The following is a 17,853-nucleotide window of genomic DNA, read 5'->3' on the forward strand; positions in this document are numbered from 1 at the left end:
GCTCTCGAAGTTTCTCTTCCAGAAAACCTCCCGTCTTCAATTGGCCACTCTTCCAACTTCAACTTCCTCGCCGGAACACGTCGGCTTCACACACGCAGCTGTTGCCCCGCGTCTTCGCTCGATAGCGGTAAACACACACTCTTGCCGGTAGCTCGAGTCGTCACCCCTCAGGTGGAAATCCTCTTCATCTCCGGCTTCGTCCCTACGGACCAAAACCTTCGCCGACTACACGGCGGAATCCCTACGCGCTCTGGCGTTCACTTCCGTCTCCTCCTGATTTCTCGTCTCGGCCGCTCGATTAAATACCTTCCGCGCCACCTTCCAGAAATTTCTCGTCATTTCGTCGGCGCGATACGCGGCGAAGGCTGAGGGGAGAGTGAGACGGTTGGAATGCCCTCCCCGGAGGATGATTCAACTCGGTATGACCACGCCCCTTTCGTTCTGGAAAAATCGAGCGCTTGCCCGGCCGCCGCTGTGGGGTGAGGAGGTTCATCGGCAAAGCGACGCTTCCGAGAGGAGAAGCGTCGCGCGCCCGGGGAGCCTTGGATGCTTGTTTTCTTTTTTTTTTCTTTTGACCTCGCGGCGTTTTCTCCCGCCCTTGTCGCAAGAATTTGGCGGCGCGCTCATTTTTAGCGCTCGTTCTGTGACATGCAGAAAGAATTGAGGAATTTGCAGGCTAAGAACGTTGACCTGGAAAACAGAAGTCGTAGACAAAACCTTTTGTTTCATGGAGTAAATGACAATAAAAAAGAAACATGGGATGAATCCCAGGAATTGATAAAAAAATCGTTGGCGACAAGCTTGGAATCGAAGTGGCATCGTTAGAAAGGGCACATCGCATTGGTGTATACCGAGAACAAAAAAAGCGACCTATCATCGCAAATTTCGCTTCGTACAAAGAAAGGCAAAAAATTTTGTCCAACGCAAAAAAATTGAAGGGGTCATGTTTCAGCATTGATCAGGATTTTGCGCCAGCTACTCGGGAAGTGCGAAAGCGGTTATGGGAATACGGTAAAGCCCACAAAAGTGAGAGCACAAAAGTAAGACTGAACTTTGAGAGGCTTTCCCTTGATGAAAAAACGTACGTATGGGATGACGAGAAGAAGGAAGTCGTTCCATTGCGAAAAAAATGACGCGCACCTGAAAAAAAACACGCCCGACACAACTTCGTCGCTGTTTTAATAAATTGTAGAAGCATAACGAAAAAGACGGACGAATCGGCGGGGCTTATCGAGCCTGTTAAAGCTGACGTAGTTATCGGAACGGAATCGTGGCTGCACCGTGATATCGGCGACTGTGAAGTATTTCCAAGTGACTTTGTCGCGTACCGCAAAGATAGACCAAGCCATGGGGGCGGTGTATTTTTACTTGTGAGAAGTTCTTTGAAATCTGCTGCCCTCGACATTCAGTGTGATATTAAATCTGTTGGGTGCACGATTACCCCTAGATGATAATTCTTCATTCGCTGTAGATGCATTTTATCGACCCCCAAACTCTGACTACAAAACACTTCAGTCGTTAAATGAGATTATCTCGGAAGTTTCAAACCGAACATTCCTTCTTGCTGGTGATTTTAATTTGCCAGACTTAGAATGGCATGATGGAATATGCGTACGAGGCACTGGGTGCCGCGCAAACATAGAAATGAAAAATATAATAGACAACTACGGCCTTACCCAGTTTGTTACTTGCCCAACTAGAAATAATAACCTTCTTGACCTTGTGTTCTCAAATTCACCCAGTTTGGTGAATAATGTCAATGTTATTCCAGGAATCAGCGACCACATGGGTGTTGTTGCAGAAATAAAAAAAGAATGTAAAAACACCTCAAATAGTGAGGCAAGAAAGATTTTTCTGTTCAGTAGGGGGGACTACACAAGAATAGTCGAAAAGTTAGAAGATTATTTGCCCGTGTTTGAATGCCTAGCTGAACACTACAGTGTGAATGATTTATGGCTTAGCTTTAAGGACAAGTTGTTAGCACTCGTAGATAAGTATATACCTGCGAAACAAGCCGGAAAGCTTCGTAAACGCAAGAAGCCATAGATGACGTCCGGTATTTTGAGATTAATCCGGAAAAGGCGAAGGGTTTTTGGTAAATTAAAGAAATCTGGAAGCAGTGACCACATGAAAGAATTACAAGCATTAACGGAGCAGTATAAATCATGTGTGGAAAGCGCAAAAACCAAATATTTCGAAGGGCTCAGCAATAAAATGAAAACTAATTCAAAGTGTTTCTGGCATTATATCAAAGAGTGTGGGTCTGATCATGTTGGAGTGGCTGCACTAAACTTTATTAATATGGTTGTAGTTGATGAGGAAGCAAAAGCTACATGTTTAAACAAATATTTCCAGTCTGTGTTCTTGCCCAAGCTTGACGTTCCTTCAAAACCACACCCAACCACGATTCCGCCGATGCCACCGGTAGAACTGAGTGTCCGTGGCATATGTTCTCTTCTAGAAAACCAAGATGAATCCAAAGCAGTTGGTCCTGATGGCATCTCTCCTCGTATTATAAAGCGATGTGCACTGCCAATTTTCCTTTACCTTTATATAATTTATTCAAAATTCCTTTCAACGAGAACTCTACCCGAAGATTGGGAAATTTCTCATGTTGTTGCGGTTCATAAGGGTGGCTCAAAAAAGATGTAACAAATTACCGACCCATTTCATTGACGTCAGTGGCATTGAAAATTTTGAGCACATTTTATCCAAGCACATATTGACCCATCTTACTGCTAATAATGTATTATTAAATGAGCAGCACGGTTTTCGTAAAGGTTTTTCTTGTACGACGCAACTTGTAGAGTTCTTTCACGAGCTGGCTTCCAACGTTGATGAAGGTGGCCAAACAGATTGTGTGTTTTTAGATTTTCGAAAGGCCTTTGACACCGTGTCACACTCCCTTCTCCTGGCCAAATTACAGACTCTAAATTTCGACCCAAATGTGTTCATCTGGATAACCAATTACTTGCTGAAAAGCGTCAATGCGTTCTTTTAAATGGGAAGTGTTCACCCTATGTTAACGTTACATCAGGCGTGCCCCAAGGCTCTGTCCTTGGGCCTCTCTTATTTCTTATTTTTGTAAATGATGTTTCTGTGGGTATTTCGTCGCGCATGCGTTTATTTGCCGACGATTGTGTGTTATATCGACAGGTTCAGAACGAAGGTGACTGTGCTTATTTGCAGAACGATTTGGATTGTATTGTACAGTGGTGCCAGAAGTGGCAAATGACGCTAAACCCCAAAAAGTGCGTTCATATGCGTGTTTCCAAAAAAAAAGAAACCAATAGTAACGGCGTACACCATAGATACGCATACTGTTATTACCGAACCAACATGCAAATATCTTGGCGTTGTTTTGTCGCATGACTGCTCATGGAATGCCAATGTTGATCACGTTGCTGGCAAAGCGGCGAGGGCTCTAAACTTCATTCAGAGGAACCTAAGATTGGCACCCCGAACATTAAAAAATACAGCCTATCTCACATGTATTAGACCGATTTTAGAATACGCATGTCCTGTGTGGGACCCGATGCAGGCTAACTTGATTGATAAGCTTGAAAAAATACAAAACAGAGCTGCGCGGTTTGTCTTAGGGCGGTACGAGCGGAGAGACAGCTGCAGTGCTATGAAAGCTGAATTGGGTTGGGAATTGCTTTCTTTACGCAGGAAAAAACTGCGTTTGAAGTTTTTCTTTTCTGTTTTTCATGGGCGGACTGGGATTGACCGTCATAACTATTTCAGTGAACCCAGTTACATATCTAGTCGATATGGCCACCGACGCAAAGTGAAAGAGTATCGTGCAAGAACGACCATGTTTTATAATTCCTTTTTTGTGTTGACCATTAGAGATTGGAACCGCCTGCAAGACAAGCAAGTGTGCTGTATAAACGAAGAACTGTTTTATTCCAGTCTGTAACCCCCCTGCTGTAACGCCTTTTTGAGCAAAGCGGGGCACTCACCGAATAAAGAATAAATAATAAAGAATAAAGATGGGTATACCGACCCGACAGGCAAAATGATCATTGATATGTGTGAAAGGCTTGATTTGATCATTTGCAACAGTACTGAGAAGTGTGAAGGGCAAATAACATGGAAAGTAGGAAGGCTGCAGTCGACGATAGATTACGCTCTGATGTCACATAGGATGTATGATAAGCTCAGGGGAATGCACATAGATGAAGGTGGCTCCATAAGTCTGGGTAGTGATCACAAACGTATCAAGCTGAGTTTTGGAAGTGCATCGAAAGTGGGAAAGAGACAAGATGAGCAACTACAAGAGAATTTTCATTCAGAAAGGCAAATAAAAATTGCTACTAAACAAATTGAGAAAGTAATCACTGAGGATAATAAAACTGTGTGGACATACACTAAGCTAATTAGACTCTTTGGGCTAGAGCTTGCTAAGGCACGTGACAAGTGACCCCGGAAAAGAATACACAAGCCCAAAAGTTTGTGGGATGAGGACGTTAAGAGAGCCATAGCAAAACATCAGGAAGCCTCTAGCGAACACAGACATGCTAAGCAACGGGATGAACCGACAGATGATGTTGAATGAAAACGGGAAATCTTTCTAAGCTCTAGAAGGGAAGCATCCCTCCTTTTCAATGAAAAGATTAGAGGAAAGGGTGCTCAGTGGCTGGCAGAAGTACATAAAAAGGACAGAAAGGCAGCTGCGAAATTTCGGAACCATCTAAACTCCCTAAGAAATGAAACAATTCTAGAGCAGAGGTTCATAACTACAGCTCAAGGTCCTTGGCTAGAGGGGGACGAAGCTATTGAATATATAAGAACAAGGGTGACAGCAAAACTTTCAACAAAGAAGTGCCTTATGCACCATAATAGACAGGGATGGATCAAGTGGCACAATGGCTCCATTTTCACAACGAGAGTGGAAAAGGGCTGAGAAGAGGGTTCCAAGTAGTACATGAACAGGCCCAGATAGAATTCCAATATGCTGATAAAGACATTGGGTCCGAAGTCTAAGCAGGCTTTGAAAGAGGCAGTGAGCAAAACAATAATCGATGGTGAAGTCCAGATGGATGAATACTTAGCAGGATGAACATGATCTATAACTCCGGCCTGCTAGCTCAGTCGGTTAGAGCGTCGTGCTAATAACATGATCTATAAAGGAAAGGGGGACGAAGATGACATAAACAACTACCGTCATATAACAATGACATCAGTGGTCTACAGGCTGGCTATGCAGATTTTAATGGAAAGACAGCAGGCATGGATAGAAAATGAGGGGGTGCTGGGGGAACTGCAGAATGGGTCTCGGAAACCCAGGAGGTTGGAAGACAATCTGTTCTCACTGACGCAGTGCATCGAAATAGCAGGAAAGGAACTCAGGCCCCTGTGGCTAGCATTTTTGAATATCAAGGGAGCGTACGATAGCGTGGTTCAGGAGGAATTGTGGGGAATACTGGACACACTAGGCGTGGAACATGTAGTCACTAATCTTTTAAAGGATATCTATAAAGGTAACAAGGTAGTTATACAGTGGAAAAAACAGGTATCCAAGCCTCCAGAGGTAAAACAGGGGCTTAGGCAGGGGTGCCCCTGTCACCCTTATTATTCATGATGTACCTACAAGGATTAGAGGCCAAATTAGAGGCAAGTGGACTGGGTTTCAACCTTTCTTTCGTCAAACAAGGAAAACTCATTGAACAGGCACTACCAGCATTGATGTATGCAGATGATATAGTGCTAATGGCCAACAACAAGGAAGATTTGCAGAGATTGGTGGACATCTGCGGTAATGAGGGAGATAGGTTAGATTTGAGATTCTGTAAGGAAAAATCAGCAGTCATGATTTTTATAGACAATGAAGGTAATGAGCTTAGAATACAGAAGGTCACGCTAGAGATAACAGATAAATAAAAAATATCTTGGCGTATGGATAAGCAATGGTTCCGAGTACCTGAGGGAACACGATGTTTACGTGACGACTAAAGATAACAGGAATGCAGCAGTGATGAAAAATAGGGCACTGTGGAATTACAATAGGTATGATGTTGTGAGAGGAATATGGAAATGGGTCACGGTTCCTGGGCTGACGTTCGGCAATGCGGTCTTGTGCATGAGATCAGAAGTTCAAGCAAGATTAAATATTAAGCAACGTGGAATAGATAGGCTTGCTTTAGGAGCTCACGGGAATACACCTAATCAGTACAAAATTATATGAGATGGACTTCATTTGAGGGCAGGGAAGCTAGCAGCAAGATAACATTTGGGAAGCGATTTAGAGAAATGGGGGAGGAGAGTTGGGTTAGGAAGGTATTGAGCTACTTGTATATGAAAAATGTCGATACAAAATGGAGGAAGCGAACCAGGAAATTGGGTGGTAAATACTTAGAAAACAGCAGGTGGCCAAACCAAAAAGAACTATCGGTTAAGAAGAAAGTGAAGGAAACGGAGACTGACATGTGGAGAATGGGCATGATAAAGAAGTCCGCACTAGAATTCTATCGAACATTTAGCAGGAAATTGCCAAAGAAAGGTTCTATGATGATACTCGGGGTAGTTCTCTACTGTTTGAGGCCAGGACAGGAGTACTGCGAACCAAGGCAGTATGCAGTGCGTGTGGAGAGGAAGAAGACACTGCCTAACACTTGATAATGTTCGGTAAAGAGCTTCACCCCATAGTTCAGGATGATATCGCAGAGTTTTTTAAAGCACTGGGGTTTAGGGACAGGGAGGGCAAAATAGACTTTAAGCGAGTAGAAATAACTAAAGGAGGTTATCTGGTTGGTGGCTAGAGTCAAGGCACGAGTGCAAATTAAACCCTTCACTGCAAAGTACGAGTTTTCACCCTCACTATTTAAAGAAAAAAAAGATAAGTCTAATAGTTTGTTCACTAAGTATCACGGCTAGGTAGCGTGAGCTGCCACCCGATCTAAAGGTTACAGCCACATCTATCCATCCAATCATGCTGTCTGTGCCCTACTTCCGAGCTGTGGGGATGTGTTTTCGCGCGCTTCGCCTGTTCAATGGGTTCAAGGTGATGCAAGGTTGGGCAAGGTTGGTTGGTGCAGAAGCAGCGCGCAACGAGAGATAAGTTTCTCTTCATTTGTTTGTGTTTGTGAACACCAACATTATTTTTTTCTCTGCTAATCAATAATTAGCGTTGCGAGTATTGTAGGTGTGGGACACAGGCAACGTTGCAGTGACGACCACGTGAACGGGTTAGGGGGCTGTCTCACACAGCGCCTTTAGAATCCCATTCGCCGATGTTCTCACGCAAAACATCATAGTCAGCGCTCACAATATTTGTTTATATTCACTCTCTCCAGACAGAAGACAGTCGTCTTTCAATGACATTTGCAGTCGAACATGCAGGTGTGAGGCCACTTCTTTAGTAGCTACCTCGTGCTCTTTAAAAGTGATCTTAACCTATCTTATTGGCAATATTCAGTTTTTGTTGCAAAGTATGGAGAACTCAAACTTGTGAAAGCAAGTAAAAATGAAAAACAAAGTTTTTGGGAAAAACTGTTTTATGACTCGCAGCTTCCTGACTCGCACATATACAAATGCAGCCAAACCCAAAAACACAGGCGAATGCATGCACAAACATGCACACAGAAGCGCACTCACACAAAACATTCACAACAGGATGCAGGACGGGCGCAACTATCATCTAACATTATTTGAGGCTTCGCCCATAAACTTCTTCAGGAAAGCGCATGCACACACACTCAAATGCATTGTCAAACAGTTTCTGTATATATTTGTGGGCAGAACATTAAATAAGTTTAGATGAAAGTAGCTCCCGCCTTGTCTCTTGTTATTGTGAATATCTGGTTTTGTTTTTTTGCGCTCTAAATTCCCAATAGATACACGTGCATACACAACACACATGCACACACGACTATGTGTTAGTTCGAGAGTGAAATCTAGCTGTTTATATTCTGTGCCTAAACTCATCGAAAGGTTCTACACAAATGGGAAGGTTCCCCAACATTCGGGCACAGTTAGTGCTAGGCAGTAATGAATTCGTTACATAAAAATTGAAAATGAAGTACTTGTGGCCATATTTTAGCTCTAGCTATGCTATTTTCCTTACGTTAGTGTTCTAGCTGATTAAACTACTGCCTTGATTTCACATTAATCAGTGTGTGGGTGTGTTTGCTACAATGAACTGTTCTTGTGTGCCATGAACATATCTCTACTTTTTTATGCATTGATTGCAGTAACAAGCATCAATATTTGTGGTACCTGTTCTTTTTTTTAATGCAATGAAAAGCCTTGCACTCATTATGTATTTAAATGGTATTGTAGCATGTTTATCAAAATTTTGTGCTTGCAAAGCCGATGAACTCTTTCATACATCACTTACAGCTGACAGTGCTAGGCGAGCATAACAGATAATTCTACTCCAGCAAACAAGGAAGGCCTTGTCAATATGAAGGTAATAAGCTTATGAAGCCTGTATTGTCGCAGCCTAACTTGGTGTGCTGAGGTATGCTGCATAGGTGGGAACAGTGGCTCGATAGCTTTTCAATTCCAGTAATTGCTGTGAAGAGAGCATTAGTGCTTAGATTTAAGTGCATTTACAACGTTTGAAGCACATAAGAAAGTAGGGCGTGTAGTAATACTATACGTGCTGTAATTTTATGCACAGATTATGGTGCACCTACACAAATGTTTCAGACTATAGAGGGTTTCAGCTTGTCCACTATTTTGATATATGCAAAATGCAAAGGATTGAACAGAATACTGGGTACCTGATTCATCTTGCCGCGACAGATCTTGCCAGTATCTAGGCTTCTCACATTTAGGACTACGACATCTGGTATAACGCTAACACGAAGGAGTTTGCCGATAGGCTGAAAATCTAATGTAGGGTACACTGAAAATCTTATGTACAGCAATCCTAACAACCCCTTTGCACATTGCAAAGGCTTGTTCTCCAGGCAGTGCAATTTACTGGTTTTTGCGGCCTCCGAACACAATTTAAATATGAAGATCCTACTGAAATTACGAAAACAATGGTAAATTTTGTCATTATAGTTCATGGCTTTTTTGTCATTTTTGCTAAGATAAAATTCTATGTTGCTGTCACTAGTTACTTTTTTTTAAGCAATACTCTAAACTTAATTGATCATCTTGCAGCCTCAAAGCTTTGTGTGGTCACGTGACCAAGCCACCTACACTGCTACGTGCCCAACTCAGTGCCCCGAAATCAAAAATTCTCCTCATAAATGAGGCGATATGAACATTTTTAGCGGGAATAAATGAATCTTGCGTGTATTGTGCTTCTTTGCCCTTATTGAGACTTCACTCAGAAAACTGCCTGTAGCATGCCCTCCAATGACATTTTGTAGCCATAACAGTTCACCGGATATAATAAGTTTTTAGGCATACGCTACAAATGTTAAACAAACTTTGGGGCTGTGTGAACATTTTACTTTGTGCGTGTTTGTATGCTGTGTGCACCATTTGCACATTTTAATGACGGGAGCAATAAATGACAGCGATTCTGTGACCTATTTATTACATTTTATAACTGCATTAACATGATCAGCAGAAAGAAAACTATATAGATTTGTTGGACTCTTCAAACAAGTATATAATTACTGTTAATAACATCCCTGATACTTTACTTGGCATGATTGCTACATCTAATGTCTAACAAAGAAAATGAGCCCTTAAATGTACGCTTATTTCCTTCATTCATAGCAAAGGGCTCCTTCTGAGAGACTTTGTGCCTTGAGATAGTATATAAGCGATTACTGCCCAGTTGCTAGCTCATAAGATCACATATGTGATGCCAAACAGGCAGAAAAAAAAGTGCTTCACACTCGCCGTCATGGCTACTGGCAGTGCTGTCTGATGCTCCCACATAAAAGACGCATATATAGATAGCCCAAGATGTGGAAGGGGGCATAGCTCAGTAGGTCGCGTCAGTTGGCTCATTGGACGCGTTATTCGAAGGTCGCAGGTTTGGTCCCTGGCCACGGCATGTCATCTTTTTGGCCCCTTTTCTTCGGGGGCGGCGCCATGCGGGGAACTGAAGCTCCCCAAAACTTGTTCCTGCCCCCCACCCCCGGTAAAATAATCCTGGCACCGCCCCTGCTTCCCTTTCTTAGCATAAACATAAGAACTGCTTCTGATACCATATCCTATACTTGGCATGACTAGTTATTTATTTTAACATACTGCTGCTCCGAAGGGCTATCACAGGAGAACGTGAGATCTGTTAATACTGCAATGTCGGCTAGATCTCATTCATAGTGCACTGCATACATTACTTCCGTGTGCGTGAGATCGTAGGCGTGCGCACAAGAAAAAGCGCGGCTGCCTCTTTAGTAATCCAAATGGTGCTCCGATTCGGCTTCGCACCTGTTCCCATCAAGACGTTTCACGCAACCTTTGATGCAGTGTTATGTCCGTGTATTTGTTATGTCCGTGTATAAATAGTACGCCGGATTAGAGCGGCGCATGCGCATAAAAACGTTCGGCAAGCGCCATGTTTGTTTTCATTCTGGAAGTTGAGATGGTGGTTACACGTTGTCGGAGTCCTACGCCAGTGTTTTCGACTTACACATTTCGTGTGGAGCTAATTTCTACGTTTTGTGCGAGAGTTTTGTGTGTACAGCAGACGTTTGCGTACAAGTTGTGATTTCTTCCATACGCAGGAGCGGCGCGTTGATATTCGCCAAGTCGAGGCTGTCCTGAACAACGATCTCGGGTAAGACTCCTTTCTTTCTCCTGTACATTCTTCAGCTGTGTTGAGTTCTGAAGGCACAGGCACTATAATAATTTAGTGTCAAAGTTGTAGTGTGCACCTTTACTCGCATGTGTACGGAATGTGCCATTGCATACCTCTGAAGTTGTACGTGCCATTCAGTCGCCGACCGCAGCTGGCACCAATGATATGTATACAGACGGAGTCGCTTTGCCTAGAGCACCCAGCCGGCCGCTTCAGCTGCCGTTTTCTGACGAAATATGCCAATAGCGACACCGTCATGGTCGTTTTATGTCCTTATGGTGTAATTCTAGCATGAGTGAAAGCTTGTAGCTAGCGTGAAGTAGCAGCTGCGAACACCAACTGCGTCCACAGCCACGCGCTCCGCTGCTTTATACATGTGTAATCAGTGCTCACGGATTCAAACATGAGACGTTACTCGAATATTAGAGTCAGGGCGAGTATTCAATATCGCTGGAAACATCGGGCAGCGGAGTGGAGTTCAACCTTGTGGTGTGCTCGTGCAACCGCGAAATCGAATCATGTCGCGGCGGAACAAAGTGCCCCGGCATCTTTTTTTAACATTTGCTAGAGATAGCAGAGCACGTCGTATAGCTGCATTTTTTACAGCTTTTTTTCTTTGAAAGAACTGAATGACAAGAACACAGGTCAACCAATTTCTCTGAAAATGTTTTTTTTAATTTGTAATTGACAATACGCTAAGAATTCCTTGAAACATAGACACAAGTTCGCAGGTGGAAAAATAACGGTGTTTAGAAGGACACGAAGTAGTAGTGCATGAACGTTGTCGCGGACAACCTTCTTGCGAGATTTCGAGCCATTAAAAGCGCACATGTCTAAACGGCTTCTATATTCCCCTTCGAAGTGGGCCATAATCAATGTCAGTGGTTTCTGTGTGCTTCAAGGAGGAGAACCCAGCGGAATCTTGAAGTCATCAGTCTCCAGGGAACCTTTCTGCTGCCTGGACGTTCCCTGTTCTTGGTGTCATTGCATAAGTTATTTTGATTTAGTCCCCAGCTTTGCTTCACTCTTTGGTGTTTCATTACATGAGCCATCGAGTCATAGGGACACTACAAACGTCATCTTCGTTTTTCAGTGTTCCGGTCTGACCACCTTCACCTTCTCGGTTTACGATCGTTTTGTGCAAAATAGTAACAAAGTGTCATTTGAAGTCTCTCAGCTAAAGTAGAAATGTGACTACACTGAACTACATAGTGCTTTTTTTTGGTGCTACATTGCTGGGGCATCAAGTTGCATGTGACATCTGTTTGAAGAGAGCATTGTGTGCATGGCTTAACGGCTGGGTTTACTGTAGTTGTGCTCTTTTTCTTTAGCAATGCCGGCAGGCCCCTCTGATTCATTTTCACCTTTGAAGAGATCGTGCATTGCCATCTGCTCACTTAACGAAGGCTTTGCCATCCTTGGCTTGCCTTCGTTAGTGGGCTTTTCTCTTTTTTTAAAAAAAATTTCGCTGAAGCTGAATTGTTCTTTTTGATGCCATTTTTTGTACTGTTTGTGTGTTCGTGATAGCACTAATCTTTGTGCCTCTTGCAGTGTTGGCTCCAGCCACAACAAAAAAGTATCTCGAAGTGGTTGTTGTTGGTGGCCACAGTGTGCCGAAGTAGCCCGCTCCTTTGGTCTTACAGCTTGAATACTGCTCTGCGGCAGTCATTAGTTTGTCTTCGAGTGCTTGGTGAATGGCAGCCTTTAGGGGGGGGGGGGGGTACAAAAAAACGAGGCACTCAAAAAGCTTTTTTGCAGCAACTTGTGTGTTAAATGCAAGGCTAAACATGCACACAGTATACACATTTCTATAATATCTTTTGTGTATGATATATTTGCGACATTTGTATGTTTCACCACTCAAGTGTTACTAATGACATGTTGGCTGCAATTTCTCTAGTTTGTTTCAGTTATCATTCTGAGCCTGTTCTAGTCCAGTGCTTAGACAAAGGCGTTTTCCAAGGATCTTCAGTTTACCCTATCCTGTGTGCGCCGATTATATTTTATCCCGGCAAAATTATTGATTTCCTCACTCCATCTAACTCTCAGCCTTCCCTGACAGCATTTTCCAACCCTTGGTACCAATTCTTCAGCAGAAAACATCACCAGTACAGTATCTCATCACCTTAACCCAACCAAAAATATCACTTCATTTGCTTCAGCTGCTCGGTGGTGTTTGTAATGAGCAAACCTGTAGCACACAAGGTATTCAAACATTTGATGTACTGTAATCTAGCTGTTTTATAAGAAAAATAAAAAAGCCGGACTTTCGCAAAGGAGTGTAGACTACGCCAACCTCCGATTCTAGACATCATGGTGCCATAAAAGCACTACTGTTTTGGCTGCTGATATGAGTTGCACTCCCTTTTTGTTTTCCTTACATACATCGTCTTCAAGGGCACAGCTCAGTAAATAAATGTATTCATTACCAGCAATTGTAAAAATGTTCGAACAGCAACATTTGCAGTTGTGAACTGTTATAAAGAGATGGCTACTGCCGACATGAAATGTTATAACTCCACTGAATTGGCACATTGAAATGTATATGTGCTCTTAGTGACTGGAAGCCAAAGAAGGGGTGAAATAGACATATAAAATATAATTTATTGACTTGTGCTTCAACTTTTAAGTCGGTTGAAACAATGTTGTCTGCAGGCCTCGGGAAATTTTTGCTGCATATTGCCTCCAGCCTTCAAAACCTGGAACAAAAAAGATTGAAAGCCTTTTCAGCCAGTTGGAATAAAAAAAATCACAGAAATCCAAAACATGCAGGCTTCCAAAACTCGCTATACAATAGCTATTAGCTGAATTATGCCCGAGATTGACCTAATGTTACCAAGATAATAGAGCACACACCACACACCTGTTAATGAACATAACAATAATGTCTCAAGGAGAATTTATTTATTAGTAGCGATTATGTACATACAACCACCCAGTTGACCTGTCTCGATCTGTTTCACCAGTTGACCTGTTTTGAATTGTGCAACGCACTACTTCCACATTGCCCAGCGTGTGAGCTTGACAACCCCATAGTCACAATGTTGTGACACACAATCATCATTTGATCTATTCCTGCATTGTGGTGACCCCCAAATGTAAGTTACCAGCATGTTGATGTTGGCTGTTTTGTGGTGCAAGGGCAAATATGGCCGAAGATTGCCAGGTCATGAGACAAGAGAGAGAGAAAGAAATAGAGAGGAAAGGCAGGGAGGACACAAGAGGAACAATGATTATGATAATGCATGGCAAAAGGCCGTGATAATAAAACCATGGTTGAGATATATGGCATTAGTGCAAGGGCCTTATGAATGCCCTTGCGTCCAAGGGCTTTGTTTATATAGCCACCACAGCAGTGACCTCTCAGAGTTTTTGCTACAGAATGCCTGGGTATATGACATTAAAAGTGATTCCTTACCAACGAACATTGCTGGCTGAAGTGGTATCTGTTGTCAGTAGGGTAATAGAAAGTGTTTTCATCTAGGCGTGTCCGATACCTTGTATTAGATTGAAATGTGAAGCACTGTTAGTGCTTCACTATATCTCTCGCGCAATGGTGGATTGCCACCAGATAAAAGGTATGAATCTGTAGTGTGAACTTGACCTCTAACTTCATTCAGCAGGATCTGTACAGCCGAATTACTGAAAAGGTGATAAAAAGAAATATTAATGACTAATTAAAAATAATGGCAAGAGCAGGGGTGCGAAAGCTGCGCCAATGTGATACAATTCCCAATTGTTGTGCCACGCTGTGACAAAATGCTCAGCCAGCCTCAGTTTTGTCAGGTGCATTAATTTCAGCGAAAAATGCAAGCTACGTGCAGTTTGCGCCATCAGTCAGAGTGCCTACACCCTAACTATATGCCTAGAATATACTTAAAATATTCTAGACACCCGCCCTACACTCGTGTGACGCGATCGACCAGATAAAGTAACGCTGGCCGCCCATCGGTCGCTGACCGCAGCGCTATCGGCGGGATGACAAACTTCAAGACAAAAATGCATTGCTATAGCCACCAACACTTCGCCGGAAATGTAAATTTCCCAGCCTGAAAACACGGCTGTGGCTTGTTAGTAACTAAAGCTGGAAGCGTATGCCGGCGTTGCTAGCGACCACGCAGATTGCTTAGCAGTAAGTAGCACATATTTTTTCTTATTTGAAGGTGCATTATCCTGGCCACCGTCCTGGCGATAGATATCCGGTACAGTCCTCGAAAGTATGTGCAGATATATGTACAATGGACATGTGACAATCTATCATCTGCCACTCCCATGGTGGCAGACACACTGCAGGAGCCAACAAACGGTGTTCAAGTGTCACACCGGTTTCCTCTTTTCGGCGCCTCAAACGAAGTAACTAAGGTTGTCTCAACGAAGGACAGTTTTCAAACCGAGCAAAACTGGACATGTCATAAATTGTAAAATGTGAAGGGCGTTCCTTGTCTGCATTCACTTATATAGAAAGGACATGTAATATCTCTGCAGGGGAGCGACCACTTGGATTCCACAAACAGGACTTCAACGGGGCTGGTGAATGCCTCAATGATTTAGGGTCAAGAATCTTTAGGGCAGTAGGTGTCGCAGACTAATGGGCTATTGTCCCTTAGTATAGGCGAGTGCGTTTCAGGCTGCGATACAAGTTCATCAGATATTTCTTTTCACTACCCCCCATAGCGCGTGACAACACTTACAGAACATTCACGGCTTTTATGCACCTGTTTCTTAATTAAATACGATAGACTCTCGATAATTCAAGCTCTCTATTATTCATACTTTCAGTTCATTAAAACAAAGTTCAATTTTTTGGTCAGCCCTCTTTTCTTTCAACCCACCAGTCGGTTAATTATTACCTCTTGAGGTTCTATACCAGAAAACATTTGCTGCTTTGCTACTACTATTTTAAAATTTACATTTATGCATGCAAATCATAACAGTGTGAAAATGAAAAATAAGCACCTCAGGCCTTCAAAAAAAAAAACGGGCTTTGCTAGTAAACAAATGTTGGAAATGAAGCACACGCATGGTAAATCGTGAAAAAGCAGTTGGCAATTCACGATTTCTGAAAAAGGTCTGATCAGCAGTAAATGGCCAATAAACTTGTGGACCCTACATCTCTGCTTTCTGTTCATTGCATGCAGTTAGGGTTCAAGTCCTATGCCTAATTATAATGTGGGTGTCACCTCACCTGAAGTTGTACATCTGAGAACTTTCGATAAGTAAACAAAATTCAGAGGTGCGTTTGAGTTCGAATTGACAAGAGTCGACTGTACTTGGTGTGTGGTACGAGGGTTTGCTTGGTGTCAAGATTAGGCCTATTAATTTTTTTTTGGCATTACGAGACATTGACCATGCACTTGAATTTCAGTTTGGAATGTTTTTTTTTTCGGAGAATAAAGCACACATGCTTTGCTTTTTTGTGGATTAAGTTGGAACCAGTTTTCCTCTGCTAATTCTGAGACCTTGCTCAAACCCAGCTGAATCTGCCACTCGCACATTACCAGGTTACAAGACACAGCCAATCTTGACATTATCACCATACGTGCAGTAAAATGTATTGCCGAGAATAGACAAGTGCAAGGAATTCATTTTTATAATAAAAAGTGTACCACCTTGCTAATTATACTACCTTGCAGCACTCCCGCTTATACAAATGTTTGGAAAAGAATGCTGCCCACTCGGACACCAGATGTCCGACTGGACAAGTAACGTTTCATAATAAGGAACATTCTGCCACGCATATTACGGGGAGACAAGTCTCCTAATATTCCAAAGCACCACGCCTTGTTTTAAGCCCTTTCGATATCGAAGTACAAAGAAAGTACTGTTTGTGGACGAACATTTCTCGGACTTGTGCTTCTCTACATATCAGGTCGTCGGTGACGGATGTACCCTCTCGAAACCAGCACTAAAATTGGTCGAGCAGATTGTTTGAAGAATAGGTACAAGACAGCGGTTTATCATTTTTTCAGAAAGTTTACAGAGGCAGCTAGCAAGTGCCATGATGATCCTATAACTCGTAAAGGAGGAAGGGTTCTTGCCCTGTTTCAAAATGAAAATAACAGTAACCTCTTTTCAAGTAAGGATATGTGCCAGACAACCAGATAACATTGTACAAGGAAAGTAAGGTTTTTTGTGTTTCAAGAGGTAGGTTTTTCAACATTTGGAATCTGGGGGAGAATTACTGCAGTAGTTTGGTATTGTTAGTAGCTCAGCTAAGCTGAGAGGTAGGTTGTATACCTCGTATTATATACGTTTAGGTTCTATTTTCAGCTTTTGTATTTTGTATCTTCGGAAAGCCTCACTTATAATGCGCCGAGGAAGTTCACCTGATCTTCCAAGCTGTCTCCCTGTGTGTTTACCAAGGAGTGAATGTGCATGGTCTTCCTGCTACCCTACTAACCATGTTCCAGACTTTTGCCGCCTGCGTGTATGAATTGATGCTCGATAAATACTTGTGCCAACTTTCTCTTCTCGTTTGTCGACGTGTCCTCCTGCCTTAAGACGGATTTTGAGAAGAGTTGCTACTCTAAGACACTTTTTTTTAAATATTCACCCTAGAGCAAAAAAACTTGAGCTGTTTATGGAACTTTTTATGCTGATTTCAAATGTATAATTAGTTTTCTTGCAAGTTACACACTTTTCGCTCTGCGACATGACAATGTGAAAACCTTAACCCTTTTGCCCACCCCCCCTCTCTGCTCATCCTTAAACTTCTGTAATTTTTTACCATTCATAGTTCATAATGCTTCAAATAAAGTGTAGAGTGGAAATAACTAATTAGGAAGCACATACAAAATATGTACTATGAGTGAAAAATAATAGACATAAGAAGTCTATAATTCACCTACCTAGTAAAGGCATACATACAACTTTTTATTATACAATAAAAGATTGAAATTTAAACAAAATAATTGCTTTTGTCATACTTTGAATAAAATTTGGGCGAAATTTCATTCAGATCCGAGCACTAGAAGTGCCCGAAAAAAAAGGGGCACATTGGAAAAAATGGCAAAATATGTGTTATGAGAAAAACGAGTTTTAAAGTTGGAACTCAGTTTTTATTTATGAAAGGTATTATTAAATCAGATGAAATGTTCACACCAAAAAGAACAATCTTTCTTGTAGTGGCCACTGCG

Source organism: Rhipicephalus microplus, unplaced genomic scaffold (genome assembly GCF_043290135.1).
Source record: "Rhipicephalus microplus isolate Deutch F79 unplaced genomic scaffold, USDA_Rmic scaffold_31, whole genome shotgun sequence".
Taxonomy (NCBI): Eukaryota; Metazoa; Arthropoda; class Arachnida; order Ixodida; family Ixodidae; genus Rhipicephalus; species Rhipicephalus microplus.